This window comes from Schistocerca cancellata, chromosome 3 (genome assembly GCF_023864275.1).
Source record: "Schistocerca cancellata isolate TAMUIC-IGC-003103 chromosome 3, iqSchCanc2.1, whole genome shotgun sequence".
NCBI classification, from domain to species: domain Eukaryota; kingdom Metazoa; phylum Arthropoda; class Insecta; order Orthoptera; family Acrididae; genus Schistocerca; species Schistocerca cancellata.
In genome coordinates, this window is record NC_064628.1 from 402328486 (window position 1) to 402344658 (window position 16173).

At 42.2% G+C, this 16173-nt stretch overlaps 1 protein-coding gene across 1 annotated transcript in view; it reads right to left on the bottom strand.

Moving 5' to 3' along the window:
- LOC126176336 (sodium/potassium/calcium exchanger 4-like) overlaps positions 1-16173 on the bottom strand; it is a gene marked incomplete at its 5' end in the record, with an annotated part of 108225 nt that overhangs the window by 90698 nt on the left and 1354 nt on the right. The gene's annotated exons all lie outside the window — the stretch shown is intronic.

The window sequence follows — 16173 nt, forward strand, 5'->3', positions numbered from 1 at the left end:
GTTTGTCTGTGTGCATGCATGCATGTACATGAATGTGTGTTTGTTCTTTTGTCTATGTTTGGTGACTTAGTCGAATAGCTAAATAATATCTAGCAGTCTTTTGCCGAGATGCCTGTCTGCCACTCAACACCTCCTCCTTGTGATGAGTAACAATCTGTCATTTTCATGTTGTTGTTATTGTCATTCTTTATGTTGACATACTCATTCTACTTCCTCCATTCTAATTCTCTCATATGCACTAATATTAATGGATCCATTGTTTTTCTTCTTATTTATTTATTCTGTGGTATGTACTTTTGTAGTTAACACTATTCGGTTTCAGTTCTTGAAAATATTGATGTCTCCTCACCTCTCTGGTCTTTCACATTTTACTGCTCTTTCAACATCTCATTATTTTTTCCACATTAGAAGGTTGTTCAGTGCTCCCCTTGATTGACTGTTGTGCTTCTAATACATGCACCATAAGGATGCAGTAATGAAAATTCTTTGCAATTTTCCTATTATTATGAAACAAATGTTATATTGCTATGAATATTGTGGAAGATATAATAATCTAAATTCTGAAAGAAGCTAGTAATTAACACTTGAAAATAGGTTTTTATTTAGTGTGAGGAGAGTTCATGGAAATGTTTATCCATTCCTTTAGCCAGAATGGAATGGATATCTAGGAAGAGAACATTACTATAAACAACTGAAACTCTGCTGGTCAAATAACTGCTAAATGATTAATATGTGCACCTATAAAAGATCTGATTTCTTCAACCCTCGAGACAAAACTACTAACATTGAACTGTAAAACAGCTAAGGCTTTTCAAATCAAACAGTCGTTTATAGTGCTGAATTCAGCATACTCTGCTAGAACAGGTTTCACTACACTGAGAATAGCACAAAGAGTTAAGTGCAGTTATGTTCTGTATTATGGCCCAGAGCTATGCTACAGGACCAGCTAAATTACTTACTTGGTAAAAGGGCCCTGAAAGACCTACACAGTGCAGATAACCCTGCATCCAGCAGAAACCATTCAAAGAGCCTGAAATTCACGACAAACAATAGACATGTATTTCACGCAAATAATTACATTTTCTGCTACAATATATGACGCTAAAACAACGTTCATTTACAAGGTACTTTTGTTCCTCTGTTAATGTGTATGCAGAAATGTACAAACATATAGGTTTTTTATGTACCATAATGTAAAGATTTGGGATCAAATGAACTTGTTTGCAGATGTATACCATCCCAGCATTAGGTTAACCATTGCAATGGATATGTATATTTGAATATAAAATCTTATTGAACAACAGACAATATTTCAAACTTATTATAATAGTAGAACAGAGTAGATGAAATAGTAACAAAGTAATAAATTTTTAACTTCTGGAAACAAGTTCATTTTCCAAGAGAGATGAAAAAACTATGTAAGCCAGAACAAAAAAATAAAAAAATTGAAAGGTGGATGTGTTAATATAAAAAAAAGAATAAGTTGCTCCAAATACATTGCCTGACAAAAAGATGAAGCTTCCAGAAGATGTGATCAGATATCAATTTAACCTCATATGCATACACATCATTGGTGGGAATGTAGATGATTAGTGTAGAATGGCCACCAGAGTATATTAATGTAATTTACTTTTAGCGTTGCTACAAGATGTGGTAGGGTATATAATGGAAGTGAACAGTGTCATATATTGAGTGATCACCACAAGGGAGTATCAGCTTTTCACAAACTGTTCACATCTGCACCTGCCATCTGAGAACAAGTGACGAGCTCCTTACAACATTTTACGTCATCCCGCACCATCATTCAGATGCTAGCAGCATCTGGACTAGGAACTGCCATCCCATGCATAGGCTTCTGTTATGGCACAAGACAGATATCTGCATTTGGAGTGATGTGCTTTTTGGGAAGCACAGACTGGTGACAAATGCTGTCACACTGTGTTCAGTGATGAATTGCAGTTTATCCTACTCCATATTACCATGGTCTGTGAGTGTGGTGGCAGCATGGGGAGAGGTCCCATTCTTCCAATGTTTGGATAGGCTCAGCAGTGTTACTGCTAGCATCGTGGTGTAGGAAGCTTCCAGGTACAACTTGTAATGTAATGGACTACTGAAACTACTGATACCACCAGCTGGCAAGGTGTGCGGCGCTGTCAATCAACTTTAAGGAGCCAGTGAGCTTTAACTACGTAAACATAAAGTGAAATATTATTATTTTGTTACCAAACTGTTAATATGATGACAATAATAAGGTATATTGCCACAGAACTATGTTATAAACACTTTTCATTTTTCATACTATGTTTTTCATCTATGTATACGTGCGATGTGTAAAATATCGATATACAGCCAAGGTTGGCAGTACTGCACAGTTTGTAAGCTCTATGAACAGGACCCAGTTGTTGGCAGGTGTAGAGACAATGGGCAGTTGGTGTTGAGACGTCTTGTAATATGCATGCTTTGAGAAGGTCAAGGATAGAGAGAACGAAATGATGTATTGGAAAAGCTGTTACATTGAAAATTGTTGAATATCATCATGATCAGCATTTATAAAATAAACATTGGAAGTTTAACTATGTGTCAGTTCTTACGCAGCAGAATACGCACCCTGGACCTCAAATTGATTTAACAAACAGCGGATGCCGAGATTCATCACTGGACGACGAGTGTGCAACAACGAACAATAAAGGTGAGAAAGTTATATTACTTTAAATTCAAATTGTGATGACACCTATCTTTCTCCATGTCTTCAACTCTGTATGTACTCTGTTGTTAGAGTGAACAGCGTGACAGGGACTGGTGGTCGACTAGGCACACCAGGGAGACCACACAGGTTTAAAATGATAATTTGTAGCTTATTATACTGTTACTGATAATAATTAATATTTGTCCCCTGGAGAAAGAGGTGCATTACAAACTTCAGGTCACAGCTGATGGTGGATGGAACTCTGATGGTGTACTGGTGTGTCACAAACATCCTCACTTGTTACCTCTCACGCGACAGTGTTGTAGTGCCATTTTTCTGCATGACAGTGCTCATCCTGTGTACTGTCTTCATGATGTTGAGGTACTCCCAGGGCCAGAAAGAGCCCAAGAAGTATCCCTAATAGAAAACACGTGGGACCAGCTTGAATGTGAGCTGCATTCTATTACCAGTATCTAGAGTAAGCTTGCCTCAGGAGAGGACACAACAGCTTCATGGCACCCTTCTCAATCAGATCAAAAAAATGGTTCAAATGGCTCTGAGCCCTATGGGACTTAACATCTGTGGTCATCAGTCCCCTAGAACTTAGAACTAATTAAACCTAACTAACCTAAGGACATCACACACATCCATGCCTGAGGCAGGATTCGAACCTGCGACCCTAGCGGTCACGCGGTTCCAGACTGAAGCGCCTAGAACCGCACGGCCACACCGGCCAGCTTCAATCAGATCAGTGCATGCATCCAGGTCAGGGAGGGAACAACATCTATTGAAAACTGGGCTCAGACTGCCAAGTTTTTTGTAATATAATACAAACCGATAGATAAAAAATCTATTCACCAAGCAGTAGCAGGGGAACACACACACACACCAGCCAGTGGCTCTTTCTTCTGGCAGAAGAGTTGAAGGGGAAGGAAGAGGGGAAAAGGAAAAGGACTGGAGAGGCTTAGTGGCTCCTTCTTCTGGCAGAAGAGTTGAAGGGGAAGGAAGAGGGAAAAGGAAAAGGACTGGAGAGGCTTAGAGAAAGGGGTACAGTTCTGAAAAGTCACCCAGAACCGTGTGGCAGGGGAGACTTACTGGACGGGATGAGAAGGAAAGACTGATTGTTGGGAACTGCACTAGATGAGATTTGAAAGCCTGAGAGCTTAAGGGTGGAAGACAGGATAGTATGGAAGGCAGATGAAGGCTGAAATGAGAGTGGTGGTGTATTACTGTGAAGAGTCTGCATCTGAACAAATACGTTTGCCTCGAATGTCAAGACTGTATGGGAGGGAACAATTGACATGGAAAGGATGGCAACTATCAGTCTCCAGCAATCAGTCTTTCCTTCTCATTCCATCCAATAAGTTTCCCATGACCTGTGGTTCTGGGTGACTTTTCTGAACTGTTCCACCTTTCTCTAAACTTCTCCAGTCTTTTTCCTTCACCCCTCTTCCTTCCCCTTCAGCCACTGGCTCTAAAAGCTTGTAAAAGTTAAATCCTTTTATGTGTGTGTTCCCCTGCCATCACTTGGTGAGTACATTTTTTAACTATCTGTTTATATTATATTGTCAAGTTCTTTGTAAATTTGACTTGATTTTGTAATCACTGCAATAATGTTACATACCCCCTTCAATACAAGAAGCTTCTTTTTGTTTCCTCCTCCTCCTCCTCTTCTGGGAGCTTCACTTTCTATGTCAGGCAGTGTATTTAATCGAAAAGTGTCTAACTTATTGGTTTCTGTCCTGCCATCAGTTGTAAACACAACACATCTGTTTTTACTTCTTATTGTACAATGCCCTAGTCGAAAAACTTGTGATTCACCATGTGAAAAATGTGCAAATGAATAGTTATAGACATCTTGCGCATAATTTGATAATTCAAGAATACACATACAGAATTAGTAGCAACATATTCAGGCATCCAAAAATGGTGACAGTATGTTTAATATTTCACTTCATAGCACTGACATATTTGGCGTAATGAAAGTGATAGTAATGTGAACATCCCAAAGGGGATATTGTTCAGTGCCACTGGTTACCAGCAAAGGGTACAATATAGACATAAATACAACATATGGTTAGAAAAGGACTGTTTCTCTCATGAACTGTATAGTTATAGAGAAGATAGATCAAAATATGCTGTATATTTGGTTGCTGTGGAGTGTTGGTTATCATTCATCTTTTGCTGTGGATACTAATACATGTTAATAAATTGAATATTGCAGAAGACTAATTAAGACCTGCTCTACTGAATGATCATTTAAAATTTCACTTAAAAAATCGTTTTTAATGGGAAACAAACTGAAATTTTCCATCAGTGTTGGTATCCTCAAGAAAATGTGATTCATTCATTCAGATATCATGTTTTCCATAAATCCCATCATTAAGGTAAGTCTTCATGACTGTGGAGTGAGCCAAGTTGTTCGTTAATGGACAGAAACAGCCACTGTAGGCTGCTTCTGTAGAGTATATCAACAACAAATAACCACTGGTGCTAATTTACTCAGTTTTGTTTCAGTAATCGCTCCCCAAGGCCTGTTTTTTGTTTCTCTGCTGAGTGTTGTAACTGTGTCTGTATAACTCACCTGTTCAGAAAAAACTGCCTTAAAAAAAAAATAACAAAAATACTGGGAATCACAGGTATTGGACAGACAGTGCTGTTGTTATATGAATGGATCTGAAAATTAGCCATGCAAGTAAACTCTTACTAAAAACATTCAGATGTGGAGCATACCATATGTGGTGTGACCATATGAGGGATAACACATTAATCAAACCCAAGAAGTGTAATCGCTCACTTTTTTGAACAGCTTCTAAAGGTCTGTATTTATACGTTTAACTGAACACTTCATCTGAGAACTGTGATAACACTCAAAGAGTAATGCAATATTTGCATTAGTGTGAGAATCATTCCTTGCTATGTGCCAGATGTCATCTTCATTTCCTTAGTTGAGGGTACACTCTAAACTGTTCATTGAAACCCTAATAATCACTGCATATTGAAGAAATGAAATCACAAACATGTACCAAAACATCAGGGAAACTGCAACTGACAACTCAAAGGAGAGACATCTGTCATGAGTGACAACAGTGTCATAAGAAATCAAATTATCATGTAGATGCAATTATGAGTAGCGTAGGTGGCGTACTTTGATTCATTAGTATAGAGGAAACATTCCATTTGCCTGCAAAAGAGACATCCACATATTAGTTGTACATGTATGTTAAGAGAGAGTATTGCAAGATCAGTTATCATTTTCATAATACATATCTTCCAAGATTTTCTACATTAAATACATGTATTATCTGGCCTAGATAACTGATCAACTGTCAGGTTGAATTAACAGGTCATTGAAAACATACAAAGATCAGTAACACAGGCGACTGCTTGCTTGATCTTATCAATTGCGTGTCACAGGTATTCTGCAAAACTATGTCTGTATGACACTGAAGAAAGGTCAAGTTTATCTCACCAAAATCTACTTCCAAATTATAGAAGAAGGATACTGAACAATATGTATCCACAATCAACTCATGTACTGTATCGTTGATAGTCACCCTGTGTAGCGCCTGTAATAGCTCACGAAGCTGTTTTCCATTGAGTGATATCCTTTATATCCAAAGAGAACCTCAGGTTGACTATAATTGTTTTGAGCCACATTATTGGAGATTCTTGGATGGCATTAGGATATATACCAGTGTCTGAGCACTTTTGGTTAATTTTTAATTGCATAGGGTCTTTGGAGAAAACATTAATCACCACATTAAAAAAGCGCACTGGTCACTTTGCAGTACTGTAGACACTGTACAATTGGCTCTGGACTGTCACACGACCCTCCGCTGCCGATGAAAGATGTGCCATTGTATGTGCCAGCTGGAGTAAGTGTGATGATACAGGCTGATGTAGAGGTGTGACGGAATGATGGGAAGAAAGGTGTTTGAGTGCATCTATGACCACACAGTGAATGAAGCTGGTGTATTACTATGGGCTGTCCAATGTGTCTACAAGGAATGGTATATCACTTGCTGCCACAAACACAGTGTAAGAACAATTGTCACAGAAAGATACTTACCGACAGTGACTGGCGACGACCGTCGTGCCTTGTCAGCGACATTCAAATTCAAACCCAGAATGAATTACTGCTGTCAGTGAATGCAGGTCCGTAACAACCAGTTTCTGAGCCAACATTGCGAAGGAAATGGCGAGCGACAGATATTTGGGGTCAGAAAAAAGGCCATTGCTCACAACAGCTTTAAGTAAGTTGCACAACTGTCCACAAGTAATTAATCTGATATTGTCTCTGGGATCCCTGCAGGAGCACTGTGTATGGATTTGTAGTATATTCCTTGATTCCTCTCTTAGTACTGGTTGTCAGATGTCTGTAAACAGGCTTTTATGGGACAGTTTGTGTCCGTCTCAAAGTGAGTGCCAGTTCTCTCTCCCACCATTAGCTGTATGTGAGTACAACCAGGATTTTAATAACTTTCTTATGTCTTGGCCATGCTTTTATTATTTCCAAAAACACCTTATGCTTTTCAACATTCTGTCCAGAAAACTGGTATCAGAAGACATGAAAATATGTTACATTTCACCATTGGTAAGAGACATAGTACAACTATGGAAATCGCAGCACAACTGGACAGTAGCTGACTGGAGCCACGTGTGTGGTCCACCGAGTCATGATTTTTCCTCTCATCAGATGAGGCAGTGCACTGAGTGCACAGATGGTCCAGTAAGGTGTTTAACCTACATTGTGTGCTGGGTGTAACTTATGCCAAATGATGTTCTGTGGCCTTTTTGGGGTGTTATACCATATGATAACTTTCGCTGACTCATTCTGGATACTGTGAATGTGAATGAGTATGTTCTTTAGATGTTGGAGAGTTGCCCTTTCTTCTACACTTTGATGATCAACAGACGGAGGACACTCTCGTCTTCCAGGATGATGACAACTGTGTTTACAGAGCTGTACACAAACATTCCTGTTTGACAAACATTCAGATGCACTGTCCCCTTTTCCCACCTCACTGGTCTTATCCCATGAAGATGTACTGGACTATTTGAAATGGCAAGTGAAACAAAGCAATCGACATCCCCACAGTTCAGTAGCTCTACGGATCTGATTGTCAGTGAGTGGCACCCATTGAATATGGCGTACCCCTTTCTAGCTCCAATGAGGCCAGAGACAAGGCCAGAGGGGAGGGCTGCATGATACAGTATTTGGTGTCGTGACTGTTGGGGCAATAAGTTTTCTGTCTGGTGTGCTTATTTACAGGGTGTCTCAACAAATCTTGATGTCAGGTGAGAGACTTTTTAAAAGTTACCTTCGAAGTACATTTCTTACATTATTAAGCAAACACTATTATACAGCTTTCACCTTTTTTTTCTATTTACTATTTTACCCTTCATCAGTCACTATTTGCACCATGAATTTATTATTTTACTCTCCATCTGCCATTATTCAGAAAAAGAGCATTACTCCACTGAAGCATTTTACAGTTTCCTCTCTATATCTTGCTTTCTTATACAGTTCCTTTAGATCAACACCAAGTGTGACAATGCCGCAAACTGTCACTGTCGGCACAAATCTAAATGTACGCACTGACAGTGGCTCGACAGTAAAGACTGGCTGCCAAATCCCAGAAGACGGAACAAACCTTGAAGACTCTCATTTTTCTCAAGGATTGACTCACAATCCTTGGGAAAAATGAGAGTCTGTGTGCCACACAGAGACAACTGAGGGCATGAATAACTCAAACAGCATGAATGACTGACACTAGCACCCAGAAACAGAGCACGGTGTGAGCAAAATGTCAGGTTTTAGGTAGTTGAAATCAACACAGGAACTGCCAGATCAGAACTATCACCTGTGATAGGTAAACACCTGAGTCAGTGGCTCTGTCCTTTCCACACTTCATGTGTGCCCCCCGTGACAGCATTCCATACTATTGTGCTGCAGTATTGACACCAGCTTGTCTGCGTCCATATCGGTATCTACTGACAGGGATACTAAATCTCTCCCACCTGAAAATGCCACATAGAGTCAAAAATGGTCTGGCCTCTGCCAAAACCTTTCTTGCAAAACCAATAAGGGTGCAAAATTCCCTGGCAATGGATCGACCACTGCAGGAGATGACACAGATGCAGCTAGCTTCACCTGAGGGGTGTAACATTTCATCCACTGACGGTCAGTCTGTCAGCATCAGTGGGACTGAGGACTTGAGTGGCAAATGGGGGCAGCGAGACACTGGGTCAAATTCAGTTGGCTCCACACCAGCTGTCACAGGTGCTACCCCCACAGATGCCCCAGTCTGCAGTCAGAGGTAGGTCAGTGAAAGCTGCAGAGTGGGTAATTTGTGGTCCTATGCTGCAACAATTGTGAGCTGCCCACTGGACTGATGCTGCAACTGAGCCCATCGCCCAGCTGGCTCGGAGGTGGTGGCAGTGGGGATCCCACAGATTGTGGGGACAACTGATTGGAATAATGGATCAGCTGCTCCTGACTGATGTCTACTACAAACAAATGCAAACCATTGTGGCCCACCACTGCACCCAACAGCTGGATCTCAACGCAGATGCAAAAATCTTCAAACTCTCATGACAAGAATTGCCGATGTGTTTGGAGATGAGGATCTGAAGAGAATACTCGATAGCAAAAATAACTGAAAGTGTGCAAGTAGTGGCTGTCAGTATTGTGGAAGGCAGTTTGGTGACATATGGGAAATCCGACAACACATCGGCCACCAGTGACCCAGGCCACTCAAAAAGCAGCCCGCAAAGTTGATGTGCCCCCTGTGCTGAGGGTGAGCCAGAACTGGCCAAGGAAAAAAATGGAGGTGATGGTGCAGCCTCATTCTGTGTGCAGGCCATATATGCCTGCATGTGTGTTCAGTATTCTGATTGATTGCCAGCTTGTAGGCATGATACCGTGACAAATCCTTTGTGCTAGGCACACCCAAATGCAATCCATGCAGCAGCTGTAACATTTGAGGATGCAATAACACAGAGATGACCAGTTGATGAGTTTGCAACTCTGTGGCAAGCATGAGGACCCCCTGGAAAACACTGAGATGATCACAGCAGAGATAATATATGCCGCACTGAGGCTGCTCTCAAAAGGGCACGCTCGGGCCATCCCGTCTGGACTGCTGAAATGATTTTCCAGAAAAATGAGTCAGAGTTTTTGACCTCTCACACTATCAGCTACATCTGCTGCGAAGCATCATCCAAAACAAAAACTAGAACCTCCTGTTGATAGAACTCTAGATCAGTACCAGCCACCAACAGTGACAGAGCTTCTACATTTGCATGCTGTGTGGTGGACCTGTAACAAATGTCACAACCATAATTACTGAGAAAGAGGGCCAACCTCTGCTATCAGTGGACAGTACAATCTGCAAGCTTGGAGAGAAGTCTGAATAGAAACCAACTTGTAGTCAGTGATCAACATGAACTTTGCTCCAGATTAGAAAATGGGAAATATTTTATCACTGAAAATGGTTGTCAGTGCCTCCTGTTCCACCTGCAAATAGTTATGTTGTGATGTGGAAAGCATCTTCTGTATGTAAAGGATGGTGTGCTCAGTGCCATCTGCATTATTCCAGAATGTAACTGCAACAATACCATTCTGGGGCACATCAGTATCCAGGTTTAAGGGGTTACCAGGCATAACTGGCATAAAGGAAGATAAACAGAAAGTAGAGCACAAACACTGCTTGAGGGACTGGAAAGTCCACTGACAGTCAGTAGACCACATAGGCCTGATGCACTGTTGGTGAAGCTGGTTATGATGATGGCAAAAGCGGGCTGCTTGGGGATTGAACTTTTCTGTAATAAGAAAACTTGCCCAAAGGACTGCAGCCCCTTCAGCTTCGTAGGTGCTGGCAGGTTGACAGTGGCTTTTACGTGTTCATCTGTAGGGTCGGACCATCATTGCTAAGCACATGTCCCAGAAAATGCATCTTGAGAAAGAAAACCTGTATTCTTTCAGTTTTCAATGAAGACTATTCTCCAGAAGGCTTCAGAGGACCATCTGCAGAGGTTGTAAATGCTCGTCCCTTATAGAGCCCACTCTTGGATGTCGTCAGAGTAGTTTACACAACAGAGTATGTCCTGAATCAACTGCTTCAAATATCTTTGATAAATTCTGTGCACAGATGAAAATCCAAAGGGCAAGTTTTTATATCAGTAAACTTGAAAGGGTTCCGAAAAACTGCATCCTACAGCAGCTGTGAGTGTATGTCATGCAATTTGATGTGTGAAAAATAATGGGCTGTGAATGACCTGATCAACAACTCCTCCAGCCAAAGTATTGGATATGAATCCACAACAGATCACACACTCGCAATCTGCATAAAATCGCTGCAATGGCACACACTACCTTCCGGTTTCTGAGTCATCATCAAAGGGGTGGGCTGCTGCTGACTTGATAAAATAGGAGAGATGACATCGAGGTCCTGCTAATGCTGCAATGTGGCCTTGACCTTGTCAAGCAGATGGAAGGAGTGAGATGAGGGGAACAAAATTTAGGTATCACTGATGGCTGAAGAGAGACGTATGCCTCAAGATTCTCTATCTATATTATCAAACAGCTGGTCATATGACTGCAGTAAGTAGTCCAAATCTTGAAAGGTGACTAATTGAGATACTAAATATTCTTAGTCAACTATGTGGAAACCACAACCAGAAAATTTGTCCAGCCCAAAACTACACTCCTGGAAATTGAAATAAGAACACCATGAATTCATTGTCCCAGGAAGGGGAAACTTTATTGACACATTCCTGGGGTCAGATACATCACATGATCACACTGACAGAACCACAGGCACATAGACACAGGCAACAGAGCATGCACAATGTCGGCACTAGTACAGTGTATATCCACCTTTCACAGCAATGCAGGCTGCTATTCTCCCATGGAGATGATCGTAGAGATGCTGGATGTAGTCCTGTGGAACGGCTTGCCATGTCATTTCCACCTGGCACCTCAGTTGGACCAGCGTTCGTGCTGGACATGCAGACCGCGTGAGATGACACTTCATCCAGTCCCAAACATGCTCAATGGGGGACAGATCCGGAGATCTTGCTGGCCAGGGTAGTTGACTTACACCTTCTAGAGCACGTTGGGTGGCACGGGATACATGCGGACATGCATTGTCCTGTTGGAACAGCAAGTTCCCTTGCCGGTCTAGAAATGGTAGAACGATGGGTTCGATGACGGTTTGGATGTACCGTGCACTATTCAGTGTCCCCTCGATGATCACCAGTGGTGTACGGCCAGTGTAGGAGATTGCTCCCCACACCATGATGCCGGGTGTTGGCCCTGTGTGCCTCAGTCGTATGCAGTCCTGATTGTGGCGCTCACCTGCACGGCGCCAAACACGCATACGACCATCATTGGCACCAAGGCAGAAGCGACTCTCATCGCTGAAGACGACACGTCTCCATTCGTCCCTCCATTCATGCCTGTTGCAACACCACTGGAGGTGGGCTGCACGATGTTGGGGCGTGAGCGGAAGACAGCCTAACGTTGTGCGGGACCGTAGCCCAGCTTCATGGAGACGGTTGCGAATGGTCCTTGCCAATACCCCAGGAGCAACAGTGTCCCTAATTTGCTGGGAAGTGGCGGTGCGGTCTTGGCGTGCATCCGTGCGTCGCTGCGGTCCGGTCCCAGGTCGACGGGCACGTGCACCTTCCGCCGACCACTGGCGACAACATCGATGTACTGTGGAGACCTCACGCCCCACATGTTGAGCAATTCGGCGGTACGTCCACCCGGCCTCCCGCATGCCCACTATACGCCCTCGCTCAAAGTCCATCAGCTGCACATACGGTTCACGTCCACGCTGTCGCGGCATGCTACCAGTGTTAAAGACTGCGATGGAGCTCCGTATGCCACGGCAAACTGGCTGACACTGACGGCGGCGGTGCACAAATGCTGCGCAGCTAGCGCCATTCGACGGCCAACACCGCGGTTCCTGGTGTGTCCGTGCGTGTGATCATTGCTTGTACAGCCCTCTCGCAGTGTCCGGAGCAAGTATGGTGGGTCTGACACACCGGTGTCAATGTGTTCTTTTTTCCATTTCCAGGAGTGTATTTTGCATAACAGTGAGTTCACTACTATCAATGTAAGCTGGTGTTCCATGTTTTCTTATAATGTATAGAGACAGAGAATTGCTCCCTCAAAGGAATACAGTGTTTACTATAAGACACAACTTGACATAGTGGCCCTTGCAACACAGGGCAGCCCGAGAGCCCATAGTATCTAACTTAATTAGGCAGACTATCACTCCTACGTCTACCTGAAACTTGACTGGTCATACATACACAACCAACAAATGCAAATATGCTAGGACAATACTTGTGAGGTGTCAGAGACAACCTCCAAGCCCAAGGAACACACTGATCCCTCCAGCAAATGACCTGTGGCTTGCTGACTGTCACAAACTGTTGCCAAATGGCCTATTTTGCAGCACATCCTACATGTGTCTTCCATGTGTAGCAATCCTGTTGTACACACAAAAAATGACAAATGAGGTAGGACAGCCAACTACCCCATTGTCTGCAAACAGGAGAGGAAGGAGAGTGACACAGAGAACCTAAAAAATGTTGTGAGTGGGAAGTAGGACACTTCAACTGACACTTACCAGCTGAGTCCAATGTGCGTGAAGACAGAGTGCTGTTGATGTCACTGTGTTCAAATCATCAGAGGTGCCAACACATAGTGGCTTATGGAAGGCAAAGTCACTCTGCTCATCCCTCACCCCACAGGTCATAGGAGGCCACTTGCCACCTGCCAGTTGTTGGCATGTACATCCATTGCAGTTCATGTGATTTCACAGTTTTAGTAACTTAAACTAAAGAAGGATCAGACAATACAAATGCCCTAGTTTGAACATTTGGGTTGGGTGTTAACCGAACGATCACATCTCCAATTAGTGAGGCCACATATGAAGTCACATGTTGAGGACACTCAAATTGACACTTGCACAAGAGATCTTGCATGTTAGTGATCCATGCCACATATAACTGCCTGGAGTGCTTCTGGTGCTGGTTGAACAGTAACTGCGGTACTACCACAGGGGTTTGACAATCAAAATACTATGTGAGCAACTGACAAAGTTTATCAAAGTTAAGTTTCTCAGAATCCTTAAAGGTTTTCAAGTTCCACACAATTCTGTACAATTCTGCACTGTTGGGCAATAACAAGGCAGCATTATCAACTGGACTGACAGTACGCATTACCTGACAGTGTAGCAAGAACCAGTACAGGTAATACTCCCACCTTTCCACAGACTTGTCAAAGCCTATGAATGGTATCAGGGGTGGCAGAGGAGAAAGCTTCTCTGTTGGTGCCTGGCCTGCTATCAGGACAGTGAGAGCAGAGAGCAGTTCCACATTCTGTTTGAGCAGTTATTGCATGTGCTGCTCCTGGAAGTGCAATTGCTCCTGCCACCATTGCAAATATGCTGGGTCTATGATGGCCACAATTTAATACTATGACAAGGAAAGCATCACATGCATGAGAACATTGTTCACTACCACTTTTATATCCTCAGTATGTGGATCAATCTACAGGGGAGCAGAGCGTTCCAACACTGTGCAGAGGCAAGCTCAGAGATAAATACAAACGTGACCAGCGTGAGTGACTGTTGGTAGCATGCAGAAACAGAACATGGCACAGGTTTAAAGGCCAGGTCTGAGACAGTTAAATCAGTGTAAGAACTATTGGTCCAGGTGTATCACTGCTGACAGGGAAACACCTGAGCCAGTAGCTCTGCCAGTGTCATGCTTTGCATTTCCCCTCCATGACAGTGTTTGTTATTATCCCTCTGTTATATCCACATGTGCTCATATGCATCCATGTCTACGTCCATTGGCAGCAATTCTAAAAGTCTTTTTCATGTCAGTAGGAATTTTCAAACAGTGGTATATCAGTTTGTCTCTTTTATCTATGTTCTCCTTTTTCTTTCAAGGAGAACTAGTTTTGATTTATTTGTCTTTTGATCTTATCATGACAGGTCATTCCCATTATCATTTCACTATCTTAGCATGAATGAATTTAATATATTACCCTTTCAGCACATTCTCAGTGGACAGTTATCACATGCGTACCACTTTATTTGATTACTGGTATCCATTGTTGAAAAGTGCATTTCAGTGGCTTAGTGGTGAACTGCTAGGCTATCAATCCAAAGGTCACAGGTTCCATCCCCAATAGTCCAAGGATTTTCATCTATGACTTATCATTTTCTTCACCTCTGCTAATGTTTGTTAATGTGGAACATGCTGGGTTTTACTGTGGTTTGGAGTCTGTGCTAAACTATAGGTCCACTCATAACTGGCTGGGTAAGTCTCTTCAGAGGTCAGAGGAAAACAGTGTGTACCACCTCCAATACAACTGTGCCTAATAAACCACTTTGGTGTTCAAACCCTACCTTTTGGTTGATGACAGCTTCACCTTATTAAAGAATGAAGTGAGATGTTTGGTAAGAATGTGAAAAACCCACTCCATCATCGAATTTATGTGCAGTGCTTGCAGTGTTCGGAACAATATGTGAGAAATGTCTCTTTTACAGTTGGGTAAGAAGCTAACTGTGCTGGTGTACATAATCTGCTGTTATTAAGGGTAGCTAATGGAAGACAGTGGATTGTTCGATCAACACATAAAATATTATGATTAGGTTTATTTAGACTGACAGTCTGTGGATCACGCATAATCTTGTCTTATAAATGAAAGATTCTGTAAAATTATAAGCAGGCAGAATGGCTGGCCAACCTACAGTAGATAAAATTTCTAAAAATACATGATATATGTGGAAATACTTCCTGCAAGATCCAGAATCTAGTTGTGGGAGAGAGAGAGAGAGAGAGAGAGAGAGAGAGAGAGAGAGTCTGTTGTGCTTTTGTGTGTGTGTTTGTGGGTGTCAGCAAGTCATTCATATTTCATCCACTAATATATCCCTCTTCCTTCCCCTTTGTGATATTGACTGCCATCCAACCAGCCACTCTTTAAAATATGCACATCCCCAGTCAAGCTGCTGCATTTCCTACAGCCAGCACTGTGGTATGAAGGTGGTGCCATGAATGCTTACACCGCTGCCAATGACATACAAACATCCTCTCTCTGGAGCTCCAGTGATGAGTCTACTTAAGTTCAAACTTTTTGTTTAAGGTTTACCAAACAACAGATATGCATTTATTTTAGAGTATCCATTGGTCATTGAAAGTCACATCAGTCAATATATCATAAGGGATCTTTAAATATTTTTTAATAACTATGCAAAACATATTACTATACCATTTGCTCCAAAAGATTTCTGGTTTACATATGGTTTTAGAACTTAAAGCTAATGATAGCACCAGATTTTTCTCTGTAAAAAAATTGACAGCTTAAAACAATTAGAAAGTGTGCTGTTACTTGGTGTCAACTGAAGTTTCATGCAATTTATTGGCACTGTCAAATTTACACACATCCCCATTATATC